This window comes from Monodon monoceros, unplaced genomic scaffold, assembly GCF_005190385.1.
Source record: "Monodon monoceros isolate NGI ecotype Baffin Bay Population unplaced genomic scaffold, NGI_Narwhal_1 Super_Scaffold_21, whole genome shotgun sequence".
NCBI lineage: Eukaryota > Metazoa > Chordata > Mammalia > Artiodactyla > Monodontidae > Monodon > Monodon monoceros.
In genome coordinates, this window is record NW_021703778.1 from 84,784,459 (window position 1) to 84,810,174 (window position 25,716).

Here is a 25,716-nt window from a genome sequence, read left to right on the forward strand (position 1 = left end):
CTAAGCACTCCCTAGGAGGCTGGTGCTATTTTCCCAAATTTCAGATAAGGAAATAAAGAGATCTCCTGTCACAAAACTAAATAGCAGGGCTTAAGTCAATTTGACTCCAATGTCTGTCGTCTTAATCACCACACCAGAAAAAGATAATGCAAAAGAGACAAAAAGGAGAGGAGAAAGAGGCCTTTGTAATTTATTAAGAAAAGAACACTGTCATGTTTTTAGCTTGATTTATTACTGTTATTTTAAGATATGAACAGCACTCATCTCTTCTTCTAGTCTAATGACCTAGCAGGTAACTGCAGCAGACAAAGAAATAAAGATTCCATGAAACAAAAAACTAATAAGACAGGAGTTTCATGCCGGAAGCAAGCGAAGACCCTGTCTCCCTAAGTCTTGGGAGTTGGTTTCCACCTCTTCTTCCTACCTCCACCTTTGAAGCGGTCAGGGGCCTTTTCCTTACCACCCCTGACCCAACATCAGAGCCTTCAAGTTGTTTCTGGGGGTGACAGGGCAGGGATGCAATGGGGACCCAATCCCAAAGTCAGGGAACCTCCTCGTTCAGGTGTTCCTGCGTGGACACAAATTGAGGGTGGAAAGCCCGCCAGGTCCCTCTCTGCTCCTTGGTCCCTCAGAGTTAAAGAAAGGCTCCCGTGGGAATCTCTTCCTTTAAATGTCCTGCAGGCCACGCAGAGTGGATGGGGGTGGGGGTGGGCACGTAAGAAGGCAAGTCTCCACCTCTGAAGGCTTGTCTACTTCTTTTAGTAGACAAGTGGAAACTTATCCGCAGCCCACCTCAACCCTGAGAAATGGCTGAAAAAGGGGGTCACTGTGGAAACCCGCAGAAGGAGCCATGAGAGGATGGCCCATTTTCTCACCACGCCTGAGAATAAACACCCTCATACAATCCAATGAGGAAATGGACTTTAAGAATACTCTGGTTCCACCACCCATTAGTGGTGTGACCTTGGAAAAACTACTTCACCTTGCATCTGTAAAAAATAGAAAATAATTGGACCATCTTAAAGGATTGTTTTAAAGGTTACAGGCTTAATATTCAGAAAACCTTTAAAACTGTACCAGTCACATAAGTGCAGTAAGTATTAGCTATTATTATGGTTATTGCTGCTAGTATCATTATTAGCATAACTCTGTTTCTGTGTCCCCTGCCCTGTGATAATTTAATCTTTTCTGAAGACCACCTCTGGTGATTTCCGTGTCTTCTTCTCTGTTCCAAATTCTCTCTTGGAATGTTCTTTGGAAGACTAGACAAAGTAACTGCCTTTCCCTTTGCCTGGCACTAGGAATAGAAACACCTAAATAAACCACTCAGCAATCAGGTGAGATCCTCATAAGTGCAACTGTCGGCACATTAGATGATAAACATTTTGCCACTATAAATGCAGCAAATATACTTAATGCCATTATTTTTTTTGAGATGCATCACATACCCAGGCCCACCCCTAATATCTATCTTAAAAGAAAAGAGCCATGACACAGATGATTGAAAGCCCTGAGACCTGGCTTCCTGGGGAAGGCTGGGGAGTGGAAGGAATGCTGCTAGATTTCCACAGTGGAAAAGTCAGTCAAGAGACACCAAACTGAATGACTGAATTCCTTGTTGTGGGAAAGGTGAGTTAGGTAAATGGAGAACTCACTCCTGGAGTATTCTAGAAAGCAAGGGTAGAGGCCAGTGCTATAATGTAATACCTCCCAGTCCATGGTGTTTCAAGTATCTAGATTCTTAGCCTTTCAAAGAGCTAGAATACTGTATCGCAATTTAAAAACATGGTCCCCAAATATTTTTATACTGTTCCCATTTAGAAGTGGGTGTATAGATTCTTCTTTTGAATCTGGGATATGACTGCCTGAATAACAGAATATGGTAGAAGTGATGTTATATCACCTTCTGGGCTGAGAACATAATGAATGGGCAGCTTCCACTTTCTGTTTCTTCAGACACTTTTTGAATCCAGCCACCATAGCATGAGGAAGCCCAAGCTGCCTATGAAGCATTCATGAAGAGGCCCATGTAGAGAGGGACTAAGGCTGTGGCTCTCAGCCCTATAGTTGATCTCCCAGATGATAGGCAACACCCATGGGCTTCCCACATGAGTGGGCCAACTTGGAAATGGATCCTCCAGCCCCATAGTTGAGCCACCCAAGTTGATACAATGTGGAGCAGAAATGAGTCTCTCTGCTGAGCTCTGCCCAGATTGTAGATTCATGAGTCAAATGAATGATTGCTGTTATTTTAAACACTTGGTTTTGGGATGGATACTGCATGTTTTGGGGAGAATCCTTTCCTGGATCCTTTAAGATACTCTCTGTGGCCTGAAATATTGCTTTTTTTTGCTTTCTCCTCTTAGTCGAGCTGAAGACTGAAATTAGCTGTCAGAGCTGGATATATTGCAGAGACACAGGAAGCTGTTGGTCAGAATGCAGATGCTATGACAACTCCCAGTCTTCAGATTGTCTTTCTGTGTGTCAAGCAGGACTAAACCTGTCCCTAAAATGTCTTATCTCAGTTTCTTAAAAAGTCAGACTTCTTGTTATTAATCAGAAATGCAAATTACATCAACAAGGTACAATTTTACAAAATGCAAATACCTTTTGTTTTTTTCTTAAGGATAAAATTTAATACTAGTAAATTGGGATGAAATCAGTATATTGCACATGGCAGGGTAAATCAGTACAACCATTTAGAAAACAATTTGGCAATGTGTACACACATGCTCCCATCCATGCATGCTAACAATACTAACCCTAACTCAGTAATTTTCACTTCTAATACTTTATCCTAAGCAAATGATCTAAAGTAAGAAAAACAAAAAAAGAACCTGTTAGAGGAAGATGCTTATTTATGATGGTGAAAAAACTGGAAACAGGTTAATTTTCTAACATGGAGTAGTTAAAATAAAAGTATATTACACCAGTCTCATGGAATATTATGCAACCATTCAGATGATAATAATGAAGACCAGTGATCCTCAGTTTATGATGTAATACCAAGTGGGAAAAATCAGAATATAAAATTGTATGTCCACTGATTACAACTCTATAAAAACAGAGATACATACAAACAAATATTAAAAGAGACTAAAGACAAAATAAGTGATTTTAGGATTTTTCCCCTTTGAAAACAATACTTTGTATTTTTTTTAACATTATAAGAGGAGAGATTTTTCCCCTTTGAAAACAATACTTTGTATTTTTTTTTAACATTATAAGAGGAGAGATGGAGAGATGATCAATTAAAAATATAAAGTCTGGACTTCCCTGGTGGTGCAGTGGTTAAGAATCCGCCTGCCAATGCAGGCAACATGGGTTCGAGCCCTGGTCCGGGAAGGTCCCACATGCTGTGGAGCAGCTAAGCCCATGCACCACAACTACTGAGCCTGTGTGTCACAACTATTGAGCCTGCTCTCTGGAGCCCGCAGGCCACAACTACTGAGCCCACGAGCCACAACTACTGAAGCCCACGTGCCTAGAGCCCGTGCTCTGCAACAAGAGAAGCCACTGCAATGAGAAGCCCGCACACCGCAACAAAGAGTAGCCCCCCGCTCCCCTCAACTAGAGAAAGCCTGAGTGCAGCAACGAAGACCCAACGCAGCCAAAGATAAAATAAATTAATTACTTAAAAAAAGCACAACACTTTATATATATATATATATATATATATATAAAGCCACCCTCCAACCCAAGTAAGCTGAGCATTTTCGTGATGAAGGCACTTACTGCCCTTCTGTTGACCAAAGCCAAGAACTAATAGTTGGATCCTACGGAATATGTCTCTTGGAATATTATTTTAGATGGTAACTTCCTAGGGAATAAGTCCTCTGTAATTCTAAGTATCATATTTATACTCTGGGTGTTCAGTAAAAGAAAATGGAAGTAATTCAGAGATTTCAGTTAAATTGGCATGTCATAATTCTGGCTTTGCTCTTCTCCCCTTCTAACCTCCTACTTTTTCCTTCCTAGGGCTCCAAAATATAAAGTGCTAAAATAAAACCAGCAACAACAGTTTCTATTTTTAAAGTGAACTTTAATCTGATTTTCACAAAGATCCACGCCAATTCAAAATCGCTGCTGTACTCTTGGTGCTAGTAATATGGTGATCGCCTTTTGCGTTAAGAATTAGGAATTCTAGTCACACAGGAGAAAGAAAACCTGGCTTAGACTTCTCAGTGGTCAAGTGCAAAAGCAAAAGGAGAACTGATTGCAATTGTGTCCTTGGATATTTAAAGCCAAAACCATTTTTACCCCAGTTGTTTAAATATTGGCATCAAGGTCTCCTTTCTCTAGTCTAAAAACATGCACAGGAAAATGGAGAGGAAAGACCTGGCTCACTCAAATTCCAAACTTCCTCTTAAAGCCCGGTGAGCGGAGTGGCAAGAAGTAAGGACGCTTTCATTGCCAGCCTTCTTGCTGGAGTTATCACCCTACTTCACTACCCGCTGTGTAAGTGACATTCTAAGCATTAAGTATACTTTTATTTGTATGTGTAGCACAACATTAAATACATGTTTTCCTAAACTAATTTCTAAGCAGAACTGTTTACAGTTTACCTTAAAGATAAATGGCTGCTGGAACACTGAATCCATTTCAGAATTTGGTCACTTTGAGCCATATTTATTAGTCATAAAGTAAATACCAGAGCAGATAAAGATAATGCTGTAATTCTGCCTCTAGGTGTTAAGAGTAACAAGAAGTCAGACTTCAGCTCTTTCTGTGGCCCTTTTTGAATCAGCCCACTCAATGCTAATACAAATGTAAACACAGCAGTCAGCCAACCATTAGGGGCTGAAGAAACATCTCGTGAGCTAAAATATAAACTCCCATTTGGTTCCAAGGCTCCTAAGCTAATCACCTTATTGCACACAATAAAACAGGTAGAAATCAAGATGTTCTCTACCAAGATAAACTAGAATTAAATGAAGTTAAATTAAATGAAAATAAGTGAATAAACAACCCCTAAACTGAGTAACTTTTAGGAGGCCCAAAGACATGATACTTCCAGCTCTTGAAAGTAGAAAAAATTACCATTCTCTCTCTCTCACACACACCCCCTAAATTGAGTTTAAAAGGATCTACATTAACACCTCTTGATCAATGTCAAAGTAAAAATTGCTTAATATTTAAGGGATGAAATCTGTAGCACCAAGGCTTTGATTTTAATTGGCTCCTGGTACTGTGACTTACACTGGAGTTGTTTGTGGGCTTTTAACATTACAGAACGGCTTCCCATCTCGGCTCAAACAGGCCAACAACATGCGTGCAAAGTGGACAAACGTCCACTTAATGATGCAGATGTTTGGGTGGGTGATTAGAGACACTTTGAGCATCAAATTGTCTTGTGATCTAAAATTTGCTCAAGTGGAAGGCAGCTCCAGGCAGAACTGAAGGTCTGTCTAAAACTGATGACTGCTACATCTCAATTAACTTAAAGTTGTTTTTCTTTGCTATGTCTTTATTTATTTCAGTTTACTGGCGACCTCAACTTGATAAAAAGCATGAGTATACCTGAAGTCTGTGCTTGCCATTAAACAGCTACAAGTTTTAATACAGAATTTGCAACAGTGCTCTGAAGTGTCATAATGACTGAATCAGAAAAGATCTTGGTTCTCACACAGGGTGACTGCAGATTCATTGGTGGTACCTCTTTCTTGCACCTTGGAGAGACTGGGTCTCCAGAGAACTAGATATTTGGACCACCATGAGTACAGTGGTATCTTCTCTACAAGCTGAAACTGAAGTTTAAGCCCACACAGTATAGGCCCAGAGCCAGCATTCCCCCTGGCACCACACTGTGGGGTCTGTTTTAATTGGCCAGTTGCCCATGCCAGTGGGCTGCCTAAATGGTTTGATTATCACCTTGTAATATACAAAATGAGGACTGTAAATTAGAGGACTCTTAAGGATGCCAATATATGTGTATGAGAGTTTTAAAGTCTTGGATATAGATTTTTTTTAAGTGTGGCAAAAGTACTGGAGTGAGTTACGTCTCCTCTGGGATATTAGCATAAAATCTATAGAGAGGAAAGGACAATACAAATGAAATGAGCAGAATAATGCCAGTGTTCAGTCAATTCGATTTTATGTTGTAAAATCACTAAACAGCATGTAGGCCTAGTCTAGAGGTCACAAGTTTCAGCTACACAGCTCAACTTCTCAAAAAGAGTCCTGACTGCAACTTCTTTTTCTTTCGATCCCATAATCCCCATATCTTAATTTTGAATTTTGAGAGTGTGGTCACCCCCGTTACAATCCAAACCCAGGGCGGACATCATTTGACACTCGTGTCTTACTCTCCTGAAGTGTGCAGATTACCGGCAGTGACCCTGGAGACCATGTCTTTTCTGCCTCAGTTTACAACGGAGAGAACCAAGGACCAGGGAGATTAGGCAGCTTGCCTGAGAGTGGGAGGCAATGGAACTCAGGCCCTGTCAACTCAGATCCTACAGAATAAACAGCATTGGTGAAAAGGAGCAATCAGGCCAGGCTACGTGATTCACAGGGGCCAGTGCAAAATGAAAATAGGGGGCTCCTTATTCAAAAATTATTAAGAATTTCAAGATGGCTAAAGCAGCACATTCTAGGCATGGGGCCCAGTGAGACTGCACAGGTAACACACCCATGAAACTGATCCTGGAGGCAGTTATTTCATTATTTACTAAACTTTGACTCTTTGAAGGCCAAGGGGAAGAAAAGCTCTTTGAACACTGAATACGTTCAAAAATGATCTATTGTGTGGATAAGTGAATGAATGTGTATACGAATGAGTGAGGGAATGTGCCTAGAAAATTACAACTCAGACCCAGGGTCAGGTTGAGTTGATACAGTAAGTCACTGTGAGTAACTTGGTCCCTTATTTAAGTGATGCAATTCATAATCTGAAAATACTTCACAACATAATAAAATTTCCCAGCCCCAACATAAATAAGTTGCCGGAACCACGTCCAAAATGTGAGCAGCAAGGTGTACACGTGGTAGCATTACCATGCTTTTATGTGCTCAAGAAAGGCCACTTCTTAGCAGAATTGGTCTTGCTTTTTTTTTTTTTTCTGTCTCTTTGTGTGTTTAGAAGTAGCCATCCAGATATATTTTATGGAACCTATCCATGTGCAAAATCTACAAAATACTTCGGATATGAGTATTTCCTATTGCCAAGCATCCTTGATTTGAAAACAGTAGTAATAACAAAACTATAATTTATAGAGTTTTTTATTATGTCAGATACCATGCCCAGTGCTTTGCATATATTTCCTCCTGAAGAAAGACCTCACCACAACATCTCTATGAAGTAGATATATTATCCTGATTTTCCAGTGAGGAAAGCAAGGCTCCAAGAGGTTGAACGGCAGAATCAGAATCAGACCTTAGGACCATTTGGACTCCTGGAGACTAATAGTTCTTCGCAAGGTTGGGTATACACAGAACAGCAGAGCAAGGGCTACTGCTTCCTTTAAGGAATGAGACTTTTATCTGATAAGGACTGAGTGAAGTTTCACTTTGGTGAACAAAACTGCAGCCATAAAACACTGAAAGCAGAAATTTCTGATACTGAAAATCTAGGTGGTTAATTTTATAGCTTATTGCAAAGTCGTACAAAGACAGGTAAAGGAGGAACCTCCTCATCCAGATTTTAGGGGGCCTTAGGATCTGATTTACTCCATTACTGTATCAGGAAAAGAGGTTGAACAGTACAGAGTGAAGGAAGACTTAGCCAGGCTAAGATTTCCACTCAGGTAGTCTGCAGTATACTTCATTAAGGGGCAAGAAAGACAAAAAATGTGGGTAACTTTCAGGATTATAAATTCACATTTATCTCAGAGTTGAAGAGAAGAGAGTTAGTGTTTCTGTCTCTACCTCTCAAGAGATAAAAGTGGCTTCATAATTATGGCTTGTATTTATTACGATGTTTCAAAGTGTTAATCTGGCAGGGGTATCTTAACTTCTCATTTAAAACAAGTCACGGTGGGGGCGGGAAAAGAAAAAAATATGGGAGCAAATTCATTTGATATATTCTGTCCACTTGTTTGTAGCACTGTCCTCCAGTGTCATACCTTTTATATTTTTTAACTGCCTAATTAAACGAAAATGCTGTTCTAGGGACATAAAATTTTCAAATAATGGCAGAAAAATATTTCTGGCCAAACACTAAAGTTTTATAGCTTGAAAGCACTCATGAATATGTTTATGTCATGTACACTGTGTGTACAAAATATGCATATATAACAATGTATAGATACAAATAGTTTGTATTTTGTTCATGTATCCACTGGTAAGCCAGTCTGATTTTGTTCATGCATCCACTGGTAAGCCAGTCTCCTCCATGTAAGTCGATTGTGGTGGTCCCATTCTCCTGCCCAAGGCTGCTTTAGGTTACAGGTGTGAGCAGGTGTCATGATTCTATCAGTGGGAGAGTCTGTACTAGGAAAGGTTTCTTAGGGACTCTTGGTCTCTTGATCTGCTGGATTCTCACCTGGAATGTGCCAGTTTTACTGGGAACATGAAAAGAGCTAGCCAAGGGGAGGTTGACAGGATAAGAATGGCAGAGAATATAGACAGCGCCTGAGTCTTTGATGATATTGTTAAGCCAAAGAATTAATCAACACTGGAGCCACCCCATCTCAGGACTTATTATTATTGACTTAATGTTATATTTCCTCATTGTTCAGCAATTTGGAGTTGGGTTTTCTGTTATTTGTAGCCAAAACCAACATGACTGAGCACCTATTGTGTTCTAGGACACAGCTGGCCAATTTCCATGCATTAGCTTTAATTTATTTCCCATTTCTTAAGGGACATTTTCTCCATTTAACAGAAAAGTAAACTAAGACTTGGAGAAGCTAGTGATATGCCCAATTTCTCACATCTAGTTAGCAGAGAGGGGGCCGGATTCCAACCTATGTCTGTCTGACTTTGAAAAGTTATTTAAAACCTCTGTATGTGTTTGTGTATATGTGTGGTGGTGTTCTATTTTTATATATGTCCACATTTATACATCTACGGTGAAGGTGTTATCTGTAGTAGCACAACCATTCATCGCATTTTTGAGTCTCTGATAAAATAGTTAAAAATGTTAAAAATATTCCCTCATAATTGAGGGAATAGCAACAAAATAAAGCAAATGGTAAGAACTGGCAAAAGTAATCATTATCAAGTTTCCTTATCCATTAGGAGTTACTTATTTTCAAGCTCGGTTCTGAGACATCGTGCCAGATGACATCTGCATTAAATTACTCATCAATCTGTATAGAGATCATGAATGAGTGTGAGTGCTTTAAGAGGGATATGTGTCTCCAAAGAAAATACTGAATCAAAGATGGCGAATTTGTTGTATAGAAGCTACCATGCCCTCTCCCTTTTTCACAGACGACTTTGCAAATCAGTCAAGGCATCCTTTTTCTCCCTGACCTTAGATGTAGCCCCATAAGTTTCTACAACACAAGATGCAACAGCTACTACCAATCAGGTTCGGCTCTCTACTTTGAAACTCATTTGCCCTGTCTGTCCTACACGTTCCATGGGGAGTGGCTCTTCAGGGAAGTAACTGAAAATTACAGGGAAATTGTGCAATGGTAGCGTATCAACCCCTGAGAGCTGAATGAGGTGCAATTACTGCTAACTGAAAATATTATCTATGTATTTCTGAAAATTGAGTCTAAAAACTCAATATTAGCAGCAATGAAGTTTAAGTGATCTTGAAAGAAAAGGGCAAAGTGTTGTAAAATGTAAATGGCAATAATAAAATTGAGAAGTTGGACTACTTGTGTGTCTGTCTCTTTGTACAGAGAGCTCTATGCACATTCATGAAGTGGATTCATATTTTTTTAAATCACCGTTAGACGTGCTACTATGAGGCAATTAAAATATGGAGATAAGTATAACATTAAGGAATCCTACTACTAGAAAGAAACTTGGAAATCATTTAGACTGTCTCTGATGCCCATCCCGACCTCACTTTGTTCTAATGAGAGCACTAGGGCCAGCAAGGGCAGGGCCTTGTCCAGAGCTACCTGGTGGGCTAACAGAGGAGCCAGGCCTGATGTCCAGACTCCAGCTCTGTCCTCTCACAGCCTTTTCAGTGATGGGTGTGTTAAGCCTCAGAAATCAGCAAAGTGTGCGGCAAAGAGAAGTGAGAGAGAGAGAAGAAAAGCAAGAGAGTGGGAAAGGGATCTCGGACAACTTTCTACAATTCTTAGCAAAACACAGGCTCCCGATTTTCTGATTGACCTCTGAGGACATCAAGCCTCATAAGTTGGAGATGGTCTTGGCTATCTATCCGTGGATGGGCTGGGGTAAGTGCTACCTGAGGAACCACGTCCAATTGGCCAAGAGACACTGCCAGAGACAGCAAAGGATGGTCTGGTTATATCCATCACCTTTTGTCAATCATCCTTTGCTGGACCAGTAGCTCCATTAAAATACCTTTGTATAGTCCCCCAAAATGGTCCCCTGGTCCCCCAAATGCTCTTTATGTAGTCAACCCCATGAAAGACAACTGGATTCAGGGACCCTGTCAATTCAGTTACCAGGTAAATAATATTCAGCCTCACAAGAAAAAAGTGAATGACTATATATATAGAATGCTTAGTACAAAGTTGGACATGGAGATCAGTAAGGTTAATTTCTGTGTTGTTACTGCTAAAATGATATTTAAAAGCCCCCAATTGATTATTCTAAAAGTAACATGGCCCTCCTCACTACTTATGTTCTGTGATTTTATTATTTCTTTCACTGACTGAATTGAGGAGATTTTATAGTGAGTGGTTGAGATCATGGGCTTTGAAGTCAGACAGGCTTGGCCATGGATTCTGACACTGCCATTGTGTGCTCCTAGCAGGTACTTAACTGTGGTAGACAGAAGAATGTCCCCCTCCATCCCCAAAGATGTCCACACCCTATCCCTAGGACCTGTGAATATGCTATTATACACAGAAAGAGGGACTCTACATACGTGATTAAATAAGAGATCTTAAAATAGGGGGGTTTTCCTGGATTACCTGGGTGGACTCCATGTAATCACAAGGGTCCTTAAAAGATGGAAGAGGAAGGCAGAAGAATCCAAGAAGGAGATGTGTCTATGCAAGCAGAAGACGGAGTTATATGATGGCTGGCTTGGAATTTGGAGAAAGAGGCCACAAGCAAAGAAATGCAGGTGGCCTCTAGAATCTGGAAGAGGGAAGGAAACGAATTCTCCCGTCGAGCCTCCAGAAGGAATACAACCCTGCTGACACATTGACTTTGGCCCAGCGAAACACATTTGGGACTTGCAACCTCCAGAATTGTCAGGTAATAAATGTGTGCTGTTTAGACATCTAAGTTTGTAGTAATTTATTACAATAGCAAAAGGAAACTCACTTATGCTCCTTGACTGTCTGTGCCCTCCGGAATTGTCAGGTAATAAATCTCTGTTGTTTAGACATCTAAGTTTGTAGTAATTTGTTACAACAGCAAAAGGAAACTCACTTATGCTCCTTTAGTATCTGTGCCCTCATCTATAAAATGGGAATAAAAAAAGGATGTGCCCCAAAGGGCTGACATGAGGATTAAATAAGAGAATGCAAATAAAACTCTTTAGTGCTTGGCAGAGATGAAGAACTCAATAAACGTTCACTGTCATTATGCATGATATCATTATATAGAGAGGAGATTTATATATTGTGATCGTAATAAATGGTGATTCCATAAAGTATAATTCATTGTATCATAATAATCCCTTACATTTGAGCCGCACTTATCTGGTTTTTACGAAGCCCTTTTATCAACATCGTCTTATTTGATGCTCGGTATAATTGTGAGTCCACAGATGAGGAGACAGCGCTTTCCTTAGGTCACTCAGAGAGCCCACTATTGGCCAAAGTTGGAGTCCAGGTCATCTGATTCCAGATACAGTAGGCTGCCAATTTCATCATGTGGTTTATAGAAATATACACACAGGGTATGTAGAATCTTAACAAAAAACAAAAATGATTAAGGCCAAATGATGGGGTTGTTCATCCCACACAAGACCATTTCCCATGTGATCTCATCCAGCGGCGTTTTTTTGCCAGGGCCTCCTGCCCCAGCTCCTGCAAGCGTAGCCCGAGGCCTCTCTGTAATGCATCTAGTCAGTTGTGCAAAGGACAAGGGAAAAGATTCCATCCTGACCCAGCAGGCAATCACCTGATGCCCTGAAGCATGAAGTTTGATTACCCTTATCGCAGTTTATCATTAAATCAAAAACTGTTGCTATGAATACTGGCCCAGGACTCCATTTAGGAAATGATATAGACCAGTCAGCAGAAGTAAGTGAGTGTCCTTTTTCTTTCTTAATTTCTGCTCACTGTGAAGATCTTTTGCAAACTAGAAAAAAAAAAAAACAAAAAAACGGCAGCTTTGAGCAGATTTTATTTCTTTCTTACTCTTTCATGAGCTGGCCAGGATGCCTTTGGCTCATAACCATTCACCCTGTGCTGTAGGCAAGAGGTTTGAGATCTACTACACAGTGGCCTGCCAACACTAGCCTTGAAGTCTACCACTTTGATGGGAATCTGAATTTCAGCAAAATGCCAGGCAATTTGCAGGGGCACTGATGTTTGAGAAACTCTGGCTACACCAGAGCATTGTTTCTCAAATTGTGGCCAAGGGACCATAGCATAATAATCACTTTAGGAGTTTGTTGAAAATGCTGACTCCAGGGCCCCATCCCAGGCCCGGCAACACAGATCCATTGGTGCTGGGGCCCTGGGAATCTGCATTTTAGCCCTATGTGATTCTGATAAATTTTAAAGTTTGAGGACCACTGGTAGAGATCAAAGATGTGGGTGATGACAGGAACTGTCAGGAAAGGGCCTGAATTTCCATGGTGTTATTCAGGTTTTAATCAGACTAGGGAGCAACCAGCATAGAACACATACCAGTCACCTATATTTTTGTCCTTCGGCCCAACCAACAGAGGAAGCCAGATTTCTGCCATCATGAATCTGAAACGGCTGATATATGGGTCAGGGCTAGGCAGCTAGGCGTCAAGGTCTGAGGTGACTCTCTAGGCCCCTGGAGCTCTCCTGCCAAATTCCCCTCTGCAGTCTGGCTGAATCTGTGGCAAGTGTAGTGGGTGGTGGTAGAGAAGAGCTGGTTGTAAAACTGGCTTCAAGGTCTATATATCAGTCAAAGAGATACGATAAAATCACATGTGAAAAGACTGCATAGTATAAGGGCTAAAAGCATGGGCCTTGGAGCCAGACTGCATTTACTTTTACTTAACAGACATTGAGATAAATACAGCACTCACTGCTAGCCAAGCACCATTCTAAGTGCTGTTCAAATCTTAATTCATTTATGTCTCACAGCGCCTACCAGGTGGGTACTACCATCATCATCCACCTTTTAGGTCATGAAACTGAGGCTCAGAGAGGTTAAGTAATTTGCTCAAGATCACACAGCCAATCGATCAGACAGCCAGGACGCACGCCACAACAGGCTGGCTCGAGTTCATGTTCTTAACCACCCTACTAAGTTGCTTCCCATGGACCCGAGTCCCCTGGTTCCATTACTCATTAGCTGTTTGACTCTGGGAAAATTACTCAATCTCCCATCTCTTAGTTTTTCCCCTGTGTAAAATGAGGATATTATTAATAATAGTACCCACCTCAAAGAATTCTGATCAGATGATTTAATATATCCACTTAAAAGAGTGTAAGGCACATGGTCAGCACTTAACAAATGCTAACTCTGAGGGAGCTATCAGTCCCAAACTCTCAGGGGTAGCATGAGGATTAAATTAGGTAACATATTTAAAGTACTAGGCGCAGTGCCACGGCACCTGGTAAGCACACGGTGAGGGCTAGCTGTTATTATTAGTCGAGCTGAGCCACGCCAGTTTATTTTAGGTTTTGTCTGGAAAGCAACTGTGCTCTATGCAGGGAGGCAGCATGCCCTTCACTTCAGAAAGTAACTGGGTAGGAGCCAGACTAATTCCTAGATCCAGCAGGTTCTCTGCTTTACGTCACTGGAATATTCCTGAAAAGTCCCTAATATTGAATTTGCATATGCTTAACCCTTTTTCCCCATTGACCTATTTTATAATTTCTGATTGATCTTTCATTGGCAGTGTTTCCTCAGACTTAAGAGTCTTCTCTCAGACTGTCATGTAACCATTAACTTGTAAAAGACTTAAAACATACCAGGGAAAATTGAACCACTGGAGCAATTCTTGGCAAAGCAATTGGCTTAACCATTCCCCAATGTAATTGTTTCCATTTTATTTTTCCTTTGTTATGTATTCACGTGCTTATACTACAGAGAACTTCCGGTCTTTCCTCCCAGAAAGCTTATCACCTCCACTATTAAATTTAATCGTGGATTGATTACAATTTACGTTAACTCAAGGGGTTAATGATGGCTTGGAAACCCTCATACCCAAACAGCCTCACTTGGAGTATGGCTGGGCACTGGGGTAGGGGAGAAAGGTGAATGAAGGTGTGGGAGTTGGGAAGGTAGGGTCGTGGAGAGGCATTGATGGGGGTGAGTTTATCCTGAAAGCTCAGACCCAAAAAGGGATGCTGGATCCCCATGGCCTCTCAAGGATGGGGTTTTCTAAAAGGACGTATTAGTAACTCCAAGTTGTTTACTGCCACTTTTTCGCTCCTTCTATTAGGAAAAGGCTGCCATAGCTCTAACCCCGTTGCTTGCGAATTTTACCAGGCATGATAGGTTATAACCACAATCGAATGAAAAGTTAAACTCAATTAACATGTTTACTAAAATATCTGCACCACGTCTACTACGTGTCACGCACTCTGCTAAGTTACAGCCGTGAATAGGCAGTCTAACCTCATGGGGCCTGCGGGCTCCTCTACCAAGCACCTAGAGTCCAACTCATGCCTAGAGTCCAACTCATGCCTCTACCAAGCACCTAGAGTCCAACTCATGCCTCTCTCACGGTTTCAGCAAGTTTCTACTCTCTCTTCGGCTTCCTATCTCCACATCCTCCCCAAACCCACATCTAGGTATGCAGCTTATTCTTTGTTATAGCGTCTCTGTCTAGAGCCTCTTGAAGTTAAAGCAAAAAATAAAGCCCATGAAGCATCAACCTTCTAGTTTGATTTTGCTAAACCCCTCTGCGGGGGGAGCCAGCTTGCTGGGTAATTCGAGGCAAATCACGCGATCCCTTGCAATATTCCTGTGTAACACTGAACCAGTTGGCAGTTGATGTGGGGTTTTAGCTCTGATCACGGAGCAAACTCCGGAATCATCGCAAGATTGATCCCATTCATTCTGACGGCTTAAGCCTCAGGGCCATCTGCTGACCGGCTAAGTACAGTAGACCAGAGACACTCAAAAAATATTTGTAGTTTGCATGGCAAACTGCTTCTTCACACCTGAAACGCGAGTCTAGGTCAGGACCCAAACGTGGACAAGTGATCTAGACCCCTACCCGCATCCCAGGGCCTTTGCCTAAGCTGTTCTCTATGCTTGGAATGCCCTCCCTCTCACCACCTCCCCTCCTGGCCCTTGCTGTCCACCTGTCCAAATCCTACCTAGGTCAAGGGCCAGCTCGAATATCAGCGGCTCCACAAAGCCTCCCCTGCCCACCCTAGCCAGAAATAACTTCTCCCTCCTCTCAATCACCATAGGTCCGTGTGTGTTTTCTGGCACTTAAGACACTCGCCATTTTATTTTGGCTCTGTGGTTACCTCGTTTTTTCTACACCACTTAGTAAGAGCCTTGAGCTCTGGATCCATGTCAGTTCCTCTTTGAACCATTTCCCCACCCTGGCACCTCCTTGTACAGAGCCAACACTTGGTAAAAGTTGGCTGAACGAACAAATGGTTACCCTAGCAAGGACAAAAACAGAAACAACTGCAACATTCTGTATCCCCCCTTTTGCTGCCTGTTCTCCTGCTTCTTCTATAGCTTTTAAAAATGTATTTACTTGATCCACCAATTACCCACGGGAGGTTTGGGGACTTACTGATAAATGTAGACAACTCTGCAGACCAAAACGTTTCCAGAGACCCTTCTAATGACAAGAGAGGCCTAGGCCAATGTAGGCGCTGGGGGAGTCTGAGTCCCTGGTCTGCTGACAGCCGGCTCCTGGGAATGGAAGTGCTATTTTCTCAAAGAGCTTCATCTGCTCTCGTTCATATGTGCCAGTTCCTCAGCTGAGTAGAAACTCCTGACTTTATTTTTAAATACAGACTCCAATAATAGGCTAAGTAATTGCAGATCTTCCTGAGGCCTTATTATACATGTACCAACATATTGGACTTTTTAAAACCCATATTTCTTTTCCAAAAATGTATGTTGAAAACCTTAAATTTCAGCATTATATGTAGTGGTAAGGTGTATTTGTTTTTTTCCCTCCCATAGGAATCCTGAGTAAAAAAGAAAAACAAAAAATGCGGATGCATGGGTGACAATTTCTCAACAACGTATCTGATTACTCACAGAGGTAAAAGGATTCTCTCTCAACCGTAAGTAAGAAAAATGTATATTACAGTATAATACATAGTCAAACTTCAGTAAGACAATTTCCATCTTCGTGCCACTAATGCTTGAACAGCTGCAGCTCTCACTGTCTCTGCTGATGGGGCCCATAAATACTCCTGGGGAATGGGACAGAGATACATAACGGATCTTCACCTGCCAAGATCAGGGAAATGAGTGTCAATCGCACCCTGATGCAGAAGCACTTTTTTGGTGGTGAGTGATGAATACTGCCGTTTGTCCTATGCCCTGCAATCTTGGACAGGAAAGTCTGACATGGAGAAAAATGGTGGGCGAAGGTGCTGTTCTAGGACACTTGAAAAGAGAGTGTCATTAATTATTCGGCCAACAGGAATAAAAATAAAAGAAGAGTATGCCAATATGACTTAGTTTAGAGAAATGTTAAAACTTAAGAGCATACCGATTCTGTACATATCATTTCATTCAATACAAAGATTTCCCTCAAAGTATGACTCTTTTATTGAAAAAACAACGTCAGAAATATCAGGGAGTCAGAAGATTGCAGGGTGATCTGTGTTCCTGGAAACAATTCAGTGCAGTGATGACGTGGTGGGCTGAGATGTCAGGGAGATCTGAGTTCAAATCCTGACTCCACCACTTCCCTGCTCTAAGACCTCAGGAAAGTGACTTGACTTCTCAGGTGCTTGAGCTCTTTTCTTGACAAAGCAGTGATAATAACAGAATCTGCCTCACCCACCCCAGTTGTTTGTTACATGACATAATTAAGATAAAGGTCTTAGTGTGTGCCTAGAAATTAGTAAGCAGACTAACAGTAAGTGTAGTTGTTGTGCGTACTGCTTTCTCTTCTTCCTCTCCCATTATCATCAGCAGTAGGAGCATCACATCATCTCAGCTGTTTTGTGGCTGATTTCATTAGTAAACATTAGGAAAAGAGGTGAGAAGACTATCTCCCACCAAAATATGAGGCAGTCTCCCCTTCCCACATCAAACTCCAAAAGCAGTACTTCTAATTATAAAAGTCTTTTTGTTTTCAAAGCTTGGCAACATAACCTAATAAACATGTCCACCTAATTTATGCCATTCTTGCTTTAACAAGCAATGAATACTGTAACATATCTTATTGAGTAGAAAGAAGAAAACAAACCAAAAAATGTGATAGAAAGCATTGGGTTCCGTTACTCACGGGTCCCAGATTTAGGAACATCACAGGTTCTTTGTGAAAAGAGATGAAGCAATGATACCTTCAGCTCTCCAAAGAACCACACAGGGTCTTTTTCTGTTTTCAGTCATTTGGGATCACAGGCTAAAAGCTACTCCATTCTTTTCTTCCCCCTTTCAATAGACTGAGTTCTGAAGGTCTAGGATGAGTGGTGTGAATGACTCCTTCTAATTCTGTAATTCTTGTGGCGTAATCGTATCAAGTCTAAAGAGGCTTTCCTGTGGGTCACGTAAGGTTGAGGCAAGTCCGCTCTTAAGGGGAACATGCCACTGCAAGCCAGCAGGGCCTTTCTGCAGGTGTGCCCCCAGAAGTGGGTGAGGGGCCCAGCACAGGTTGGCAGACAATGGAAACGTCCTGTTCTGGGTGTTAACTTTAGCTACCACAGCCAGACAATGTTGCCAGTGGTGTGGAAGAAAAAATTGCTGTAGCCAGCTGTGTTGCTCACAGTCGGATGGATTCTGTGTAGCTCTAAATGGTGATGGAGCCAGCAGGCTGTTGTAGCCAAGGACAGAATGATGGATGATCTACATACTGTGTCCAAGTAGAGAGAATGGCAGAAGTTCACTTCAGGGTTGTTAAAATGCTAATCTGGGTGAGTTAACAAAAGCTTAATAGAAAAGAAAAGTTTGAGAAAAGTATACCTTGTGCGGTATCTAGTGGACCACTGATTTGATCACTCTTGGTTACATAAATGGTTGCTTTTCAAAGTAAGAATGTTTCCTAGTTATCCTACTGGGAAGAGTGGAAGCAGCTTCACTTATCAGCTGCACTGACACTTGTCAGGGTCTGAGGAGGAAAAGTTAGCCCAACAATAGCCACCTTCACTGAAAAGGGTTATGATATGCTTTAAATAGTTACATGATTTTCATTCTCTCTACATGTCATGGGAATTGATCAAAACACATTTTTCCCCCACAACTGGAAGTTGGCAGCTGTTCACAAAATAAGCTGCAACCTAAGACACTGGCTTTGGTAGATTTTAACTCTAAGTCTCCATTCACATGAGCCATTGAAAGCGAGATCCCCTGCTCCAATGACAGTTTCAACATGTGAATTACACTAATAGTACATTGTATTATTAGTGTTAAAGGCAGGAAGATTGGCCCCCTATAAATATGTGGTATGGATAATCTTGCCTTAAAACCTTTAGGATGAAATAACATCCTTCAAAAAAAGATGCAGATTTACATTTCTTGCCAAATGATCCAGTTTTGCCACTCTCTGTTTCTTTGGATTCTTCTTTCTTACTTAAGTTGAACATAGAGAAACGTGTCTGCCTCACCTGATGTTGGAACGTTGGCTAGCATAGCTCCTTGCAAACGACAGGGACTCAATAAATACTGACTGGCTGGCATACCTCAAGCACTTCTTGCTTCCTCTAGAAATGAATCTAGAATGGGCAGGCTTAAAGTCTATTAACTGAAATAAAAGGTAATATTTTATCTTGTAATATGCTAAGAAAGGAGTCCACCTCCTACGGTTACACCAATAATGGTTAGACATTCAGCCAGGCTCTTAACTCTGCATAAAATGCATCAGAAGGGTGAAAAATGACCCTATTTCAGATGCATTTTTCACTCTTTGTCTCTTAGTGGAACTCAAATGCAAGAACAATGACTAAGCTAATTACCAAGGCTTATTTTGATGGAGCAGCAAGAAGTGAAGAACTTCTCCAGTTTCAATAAGTCCTTAACAATTATGGGCATTTTTGTGAAACAAAGCTCCAATTCCTGCTTACTTTGTCTGTGTGCCTTTCATGCAATAGAAACCACCACACAGGATTCAGGGGCCTACTTACGCCGAGCACAAGTTACTGGACAGATCCTTCCTGTTTAGCAAGCAGCCAGTGAACTTAAGTCCACTGGATTTCTAAGGAAGTTACCCTCGCTCTAAGGACTAATAGGTTTGCATCACAACCATCTTTCAAATCCATCCAAACGAGGGGAGACAAGACCAGATGGTGCTATTAGAGGGCACCTAAATAAATAAATACGTAAATAAATAAATAAAGAGAAAGAGGGCAGACTGCCCACGAATCTAAATCAAATTCAGGTCAACTAGCTGTTTGGTGAAGGAGAAGCCACGATATTCCAGGCACACTGTCCTGCATCACAGAAATGTTCCTCAAAAAAGGTTACCTATGCAGCATCCCTAACAGAAACAAGGACAGGTAACAACTAGAATCCAGTAAGAAATAGTAACTGGCTGTTAATTTCAGCAAATGTACCACTGGAAGAAAATGGTTTGCTAAACAACACCATTTGGAAATCTCAGGGTTATTTATTTGTCTTTCTGAGAGCACAGTCTAGGGACCTAAATCAAAGCATGGACCCTAACTTTAAAAACAAAACTCAGCTATGTTTATTTACCTCAAGATGTTTAAGTTCATGGTAATATAGGCCCAAATCTCAGAGCTTACTTGGCAATTTCTATTCATCTAAGCTAGCGTAAATGTTTGTGTCATATTGGCCAGCCTGACAGAATATGCCTGTCACTCACTACATTAAATGTGACGACACACAACTTAATTTCCCGAGTTAGACATCAAAGAGAGTGAGGGGATTTTTTTTTTTAACAACATGGATAAACCAGCATCAAAACCTATTGTTAAACCACCAAAAGAATAGTAAAATCCTCACCTTGAGCTGTCTGGGATAAGATTTCTCAACTCTACAAGGAAGAAACCTTGAAAAATTTCTCCAAACAATTATTTCTCCAATTCTGAGGAACGGAGACCAAACCAGATTTAAAAATGTTAAACCTTTCCCCAGGACTTCAGCCTTGAAATAAAAGCATCCACCTTACTGCCCCAAATACCAAGTAGAGGGAAGGACAATCCTTAAAAAGCAACTAAACATTTTACTGCAGACTTAAATTCTTAGGAGCCAGAAGTTCTTGGGAAAATTGCCCTACACATTTCTTCTCCCAAGTAACTGGAAACACTACCGTTATTTTTAAGGGAAAGCCGTGGCCCATAGTGATGGACATAAGGTCCGATTATTGTTTGCAAAGTCTTTATATCTATAATAATGATCTACTGTTCCTTCTGTGTGAATATCCCAGCTGAACATAGTGAGGAGTGGGGATGCCGGAACCTGGGTTACTGACTGGTCACCTCTGAATGAGGAATACTACTCTGGGTTCCTATAACACCGCTACTTCACTCCTCTCTAGCTCCATGACATTTAGCTCTTTAAAAGATCGGGATTTAGAGAATCACCTGACAGCAGTGGTCCCGAGAGCTGATTTAACAAAAAATTTTCAAACCCAGTTCTCATCCGCACCTTCAAGTCCTTTATGACCTTTAGTTTCAATCCAAGAGTTATACACGACAGAGGAAGCTTTAAGCCCTTCCAAATTACCCAAGGCGGCCGCTGTATCAGTTTCTGCAGACCAGGAACAAACATCATTGCTGTCAAGACGGGAGATAAAAGTTTCCCTACCTTCCGCCTCACCATCCCCCTGCCAGCGGCTGCCGACGCGAGCGGCGGCTCCCTCCCGGCTGCAGAATGCCTCTCGCCGCCGGAGAAGGGGCTCATGCAAAATTGACTCTTCCTTATTTGTTTCCATCCATAATTGATGGGTAGATGAGAACGTAACACATCTCAGCGCTGGGCTCTTGCCGCCTGGCGGAGACCCTGTCCAAGACGCTTCCGTAAATCATTTCCAGCCGGAGAACAAAGCACGGAAAGTTGAGGGGGAGAGCGGCCGGGAGGAGAAACGGGGCGCCGGGTGGGAGGCGGGCAGCCCTGGGCCCCGGAGTCCGCCCGCGGCGCGCTCGGCCAGCAGGGGGAGAGGGAGGGTTGGGAAGTGGCCGCCCTCCAGGCAGAAGCCGGTGCCGGAGCCTGGAGGGCTGGGGGAGGGCCGAGTCCCCCGAGCCCCCGCCCCTAGCCAACAGGCGCTACCGGTGGGCCGTCCGACCCGGGGGCGCACTGACAGGTAGCCGGCGTCCGCCGTGAGCCGCTCGTCCGTCGGCTGCTGAGCTGCGCCCCTTCTCCTGGCGCGGGCGGTTGCTCGCCCATCCACGGCTAGCCTGGCCCGGCGGTCCCAGAGTCGGCTCCCGGGCGGGCGGGCGGAAGGGGGCGGCGGAGCCAGCAGCCGGCTCCTTCAGCCTTGGCTCGGCGGTCGCGCGGGCTGGGGACGTGGTGCCCGGCACCGAGGCAGCCGGGTTCCCCCTGATAAGATGCGGGGGAGCGCGGAGCTGGCGCTGCCTGGCGAGAAACTTTTGCTGGCTCCCTCCTTCCGCTTTTTTTTTTTCCCCGAGGGGGGTGCACAGTGTTGGGGGGCCCACTCCCCTCAAGCCTCCAGCAATGCGAGTTTTGACGCGACCGCCAAACCTCTCCAGCCCTTTGCGCGTCCCTGGTACGGCAGGCGGAGAGAACAGCTTGGAAAAGAAATCAACTCTCCAGTGCCAACACACACGCATACGCACACGTACACATACACCAGAAGCAATTCAGGCTCTAAGGATCAGGGTCCGATCCCCACCAGGCGCCTAGAGCATTAGCAAATTTTTATAGGGCTGTCTTACCTCATGGGGGGAGGGGGGAGGCTGGTTTAAAAAAAAAAAGAAAAAAGCTTGTCACGCTCAGGGAGAAAAGAAAATAAAAAATAAAGAAAAAATTAGAAAAAAAGAGATATATCCCTGTGTCTCTAGGTTTTGGCTTCTTCGATATAATCCTGAAACTCGCCACCAACAGTCCTTGCAGCAGCGGCAGCGACAACGACAGCAGCAGCGGGACGGAGCGGGAGCCAAACAAATCGAGGCACGGCAAATGGTGTAATTCGATCCATCTTCAAGTCAATCCATCAGGCGAGCCGGAGCCTCGTTCCCTCCCCGCACTCGGCAGCTCGCGGCGTGGGGCCCACCCCCGGGCGCGGACAGCAAGAGGCGCGGGCTGCCCGGCGCGCTCGCCCTCTCCCGAGCGCCGCGGCCAGCGCCGCCTGGAGGGCCCCAGCCCGGCGCCGCGGCCCGGCTGACCCCTCGGTGGCCTCCGCGTCCCTCCTCCCCGGCGCTCTGCTGCGCGCCCTCCCTCTCGCCACCTCTGAAGAGCTGCTCCTTCCAGCAACTCGCAGCGCCTCAGTCATCCAGCTCGCGGTGGCTGCTGCAGCTTGAGAAGCAGCCTTTTCGCTTTCCTACCTCTTTCCCTCTTTTTTTCGCTCCCTCACTTTTTTTGAGCTTTCCTCCAGACATTTAGAGGACAAGGCGTTGCAGCCCAGAGGAGCTGCAGGCACAGTTGCTCCGTAAAGTTATGCCTTAGTTTCCTCATCTAAGATTTATTTTTTAAGCACATCCTTACAAGCCCGCCCCCATATTACATTTGTCGTCCCCCCGCCCCAATTTCTCTTTACAACCACTAAGCAAAACAGCTAGGAAGAAGCAATCAAACATTGTTTTATCTTTATAAAATACAGAAATTGCCTACTAAAAATCCCACTTCTACTTTGAATGAAAGCCATTCAGTACAGTATAATTTTGCAGGCTAATGAGCCGGTTTTACAGGCAAGTGTGTCGTGTAATATGTTCTGGGAGAAATGAAAATGTCCTTGAAGTGACATCATTTCAAATTGACTGTCACAAAGGAAAGGAAAAAAGTCACATACTTAAAAACAAGAGGATTTTAATCCAAACTTCATATCCAAGAACAGGCTGTGTTTTATTAAAATTTCCAGTTGAATTATGAATCACTGGGGGGTCTAAATGACTGGAATGAACCGTGATGCCCTCATTTAAAGAAAAAGAAAGAAGGGAGCATTTCCGCCAAACTTTTAATTTTCATTTGAGTATGGTTAATTACCGTGAATGAGAGGAGAAGGGGGCAGAGAAAGGATTTTCCTTTCCTCAATGGTTCCTGCTTTCTCCTCAGCACAGTTACATGTTTACATTTAGGAAAAATACCCTGTACTGGGTTATTTCTAAAACTTCCACCGACAACCTTGAAAAGGAACTCAAAAAAGACACCCCAAGGAACTGCTGCAGGACTCACCCAGAGAGCTGTTTCCTCGCTAGTCAACACTTTGTTACCAAAAGGAAGAAGGAGGGAGGAAGAAGGGGAGTCTTTTAAAATATAACTCTCTTCCCGCTGTTCCTCCCATTCGAAGTAAGGGGTAGGGGGCAGAAAGAACAGCTTTGGCAATACAGCTCTGTGATTTTTCTGTTGTTGTTAAGGTTTTTGTTGGCTGGCTGGCTGGTGTTTTCAGGTTGTGCTGGGCTCTGACATCATTGCAAGTTACTTGGCAGTCCGGGCCCTTTCCCAGCCAACTTCTGACCCAGAAAGCTGTGCCTGTTTTACTGGTGCCCAGTCATTCCGTATTTTCTCCATCAAGGGAGCAAGCCCCGCTGCAGGCAAAGGGCTCTGTGCACTGAATGAAGATGCAAGAGGGTGACCAGTGGTTTGAGGAATCCTATCGCCACCCACCTGGAGGCAGAAAGCTTATGAACTGTCTTCTGTCTGCAGTAGCAGACAAGTAGCAGAGAAGAAAAAAAAGTTCAGTTCTTCAGATTCTTGAATTCTTTGCTGAAATTCTGTGATGGCCAGCTTTACAGAGAGCCACCCCAGAGAGTACAGTTTACCTGAGATTGAGCTCTTAGATTCAGGAATAAAAAAACCTTTAGGTTGCAGAAGAATATGCTGATAGGTTATTTCGAGCCAAGGATTAGATATGTAACTTATCACAGGGAAGGGAAAATAACTTGTTTAGGATGACCTCCTTACTGGGTGCTTCTTAACTGCTAGGATCTTGTCTTATTTACCTGGACAGCCCCAGTGCCTAGCACAGTGCCTGGCATTTAATAGATACTCAATACATATTTGTTAAACAGATCTGGCAAGGAAACCCACAACTTTCTCACACTCTTTTATGTGCTGAATCAGGGAGAATAGTCATCTCTAGATTGTATGCTCCTCCAGAGTAGGGATTTATTCATTTGTGTCCCCAGGGCAAGCATAGTATCCATGTAAGGATGTTCACTGAATGAGTGAAGAATGAATAAATGAAGAAAGGAAGAAGGACGGAAGGAAATAAGGAAGATTTTGGCTCTTTTCACACCTAGAAAGAATACTTAAAAGTGGTCAGTGCTTTAGATAATTAGTGGTTATGCTTTTGCCGTTATCGCATATCTCCCAGGAGTGATAAGTAGTAACTTTATTTACAGTCTGTTTTTTGTTTCTCTGTTTACTTTAGGAAAAGTACAAAATTTTATTTCTATGTTTCATTTCCAATCTAGTTTTAAGAATAAAATGTATCTGAAAATTATAGAAAATCTGTGTGTAATAGTCAATAAAATTTTATCAATCGTTGGAGAGTACCACTCCTTAACTATTACAGTTATTAAACAAAGCAATAGTGCTTACTATCTGCCAACCTCTTTTAAGCATTTTATAAGTGTTACTGCTTGCAACACTTCTCTCATTTAAGTACTATTATTATCTTCATTGTGTAGAAGAGGAAACTGAAGCTTAGAGGGTTTAAGGTACCTGCCTAAGGCCACACAGGTAGTAACTGCATAGGAGGTGAACCCTAACCTCTTAGTTGTAGTAGTGGTTAGTAGTGAGGTCACAGTTAGTAGCAGTAGTAAATAGTGAAGGCTTTGGAAACATTTGACAACCTGGATTCAAGTGCGGACTCCCCCCTTCTCTTGGGATAACTTATTTAACGGCACTGTGCATCAGTGTTTTCATCTGTGAAACAGGAGTCATAACAATACTTCCAGTGGATTTTATGAAGACTGAATGTGATAGGGCATGTCAAGTGCTTAGCATCTTACTTGGAACGCGGCAAGCACTGAATAAATATTAGCCAATGTTATTATACGTGCCCTGTAGGCAGAGCAATCTTGGAATCCCGCAGAATTGGATTAGAAATTTAATCCAACCTCCCACTAAATGTGAGACTTCAGGTGAAAGCACACGGTACACAATAGGTTTGCAAAACATTTTTGTTCCATTCCATCTCCTTCTTTCCCTCATCTATGTATATATGTCTATTAATTCAGCTACATGCACTACTTAGTATCCAGTTGATATGAAATAACATTTTGT

At 42.6% G+C, this 25,716-nt stretch overlaps 1 protein-coding gene across 10 annotated transcripts in view; it reads right to left on the reverse strand.

The window, feature by feature from the left end:
• Positions 1 to 25,716, reverse strand: part of SEMA6D (semaphorin 6D) — a 141,705-nt gene that overhangs the window by 31,981 nt on the left and 84,008 nt on the right. For 8 of the 10 annotated variants that reach the window (XM_029237900.1, XM_029237898.1, XM_029237896.1 and 5 more), the window contains exon 1: positions 21,118 to 21,321. The exons of 1 other annotated variant lie outside the window; for it this stretch is intronic. The gene's annotated coding sequence lies outside the window, so the exon portion shown is untranslated. Of the gene's footprint in view, positions 1 to 21,117; positions 21,322 to 22,205; positions 22,577 to 25,716 lie in introns of those variants that run through there. One more of the 10 variants, XM_029237893.1, reaches the window with a different exon arrangement.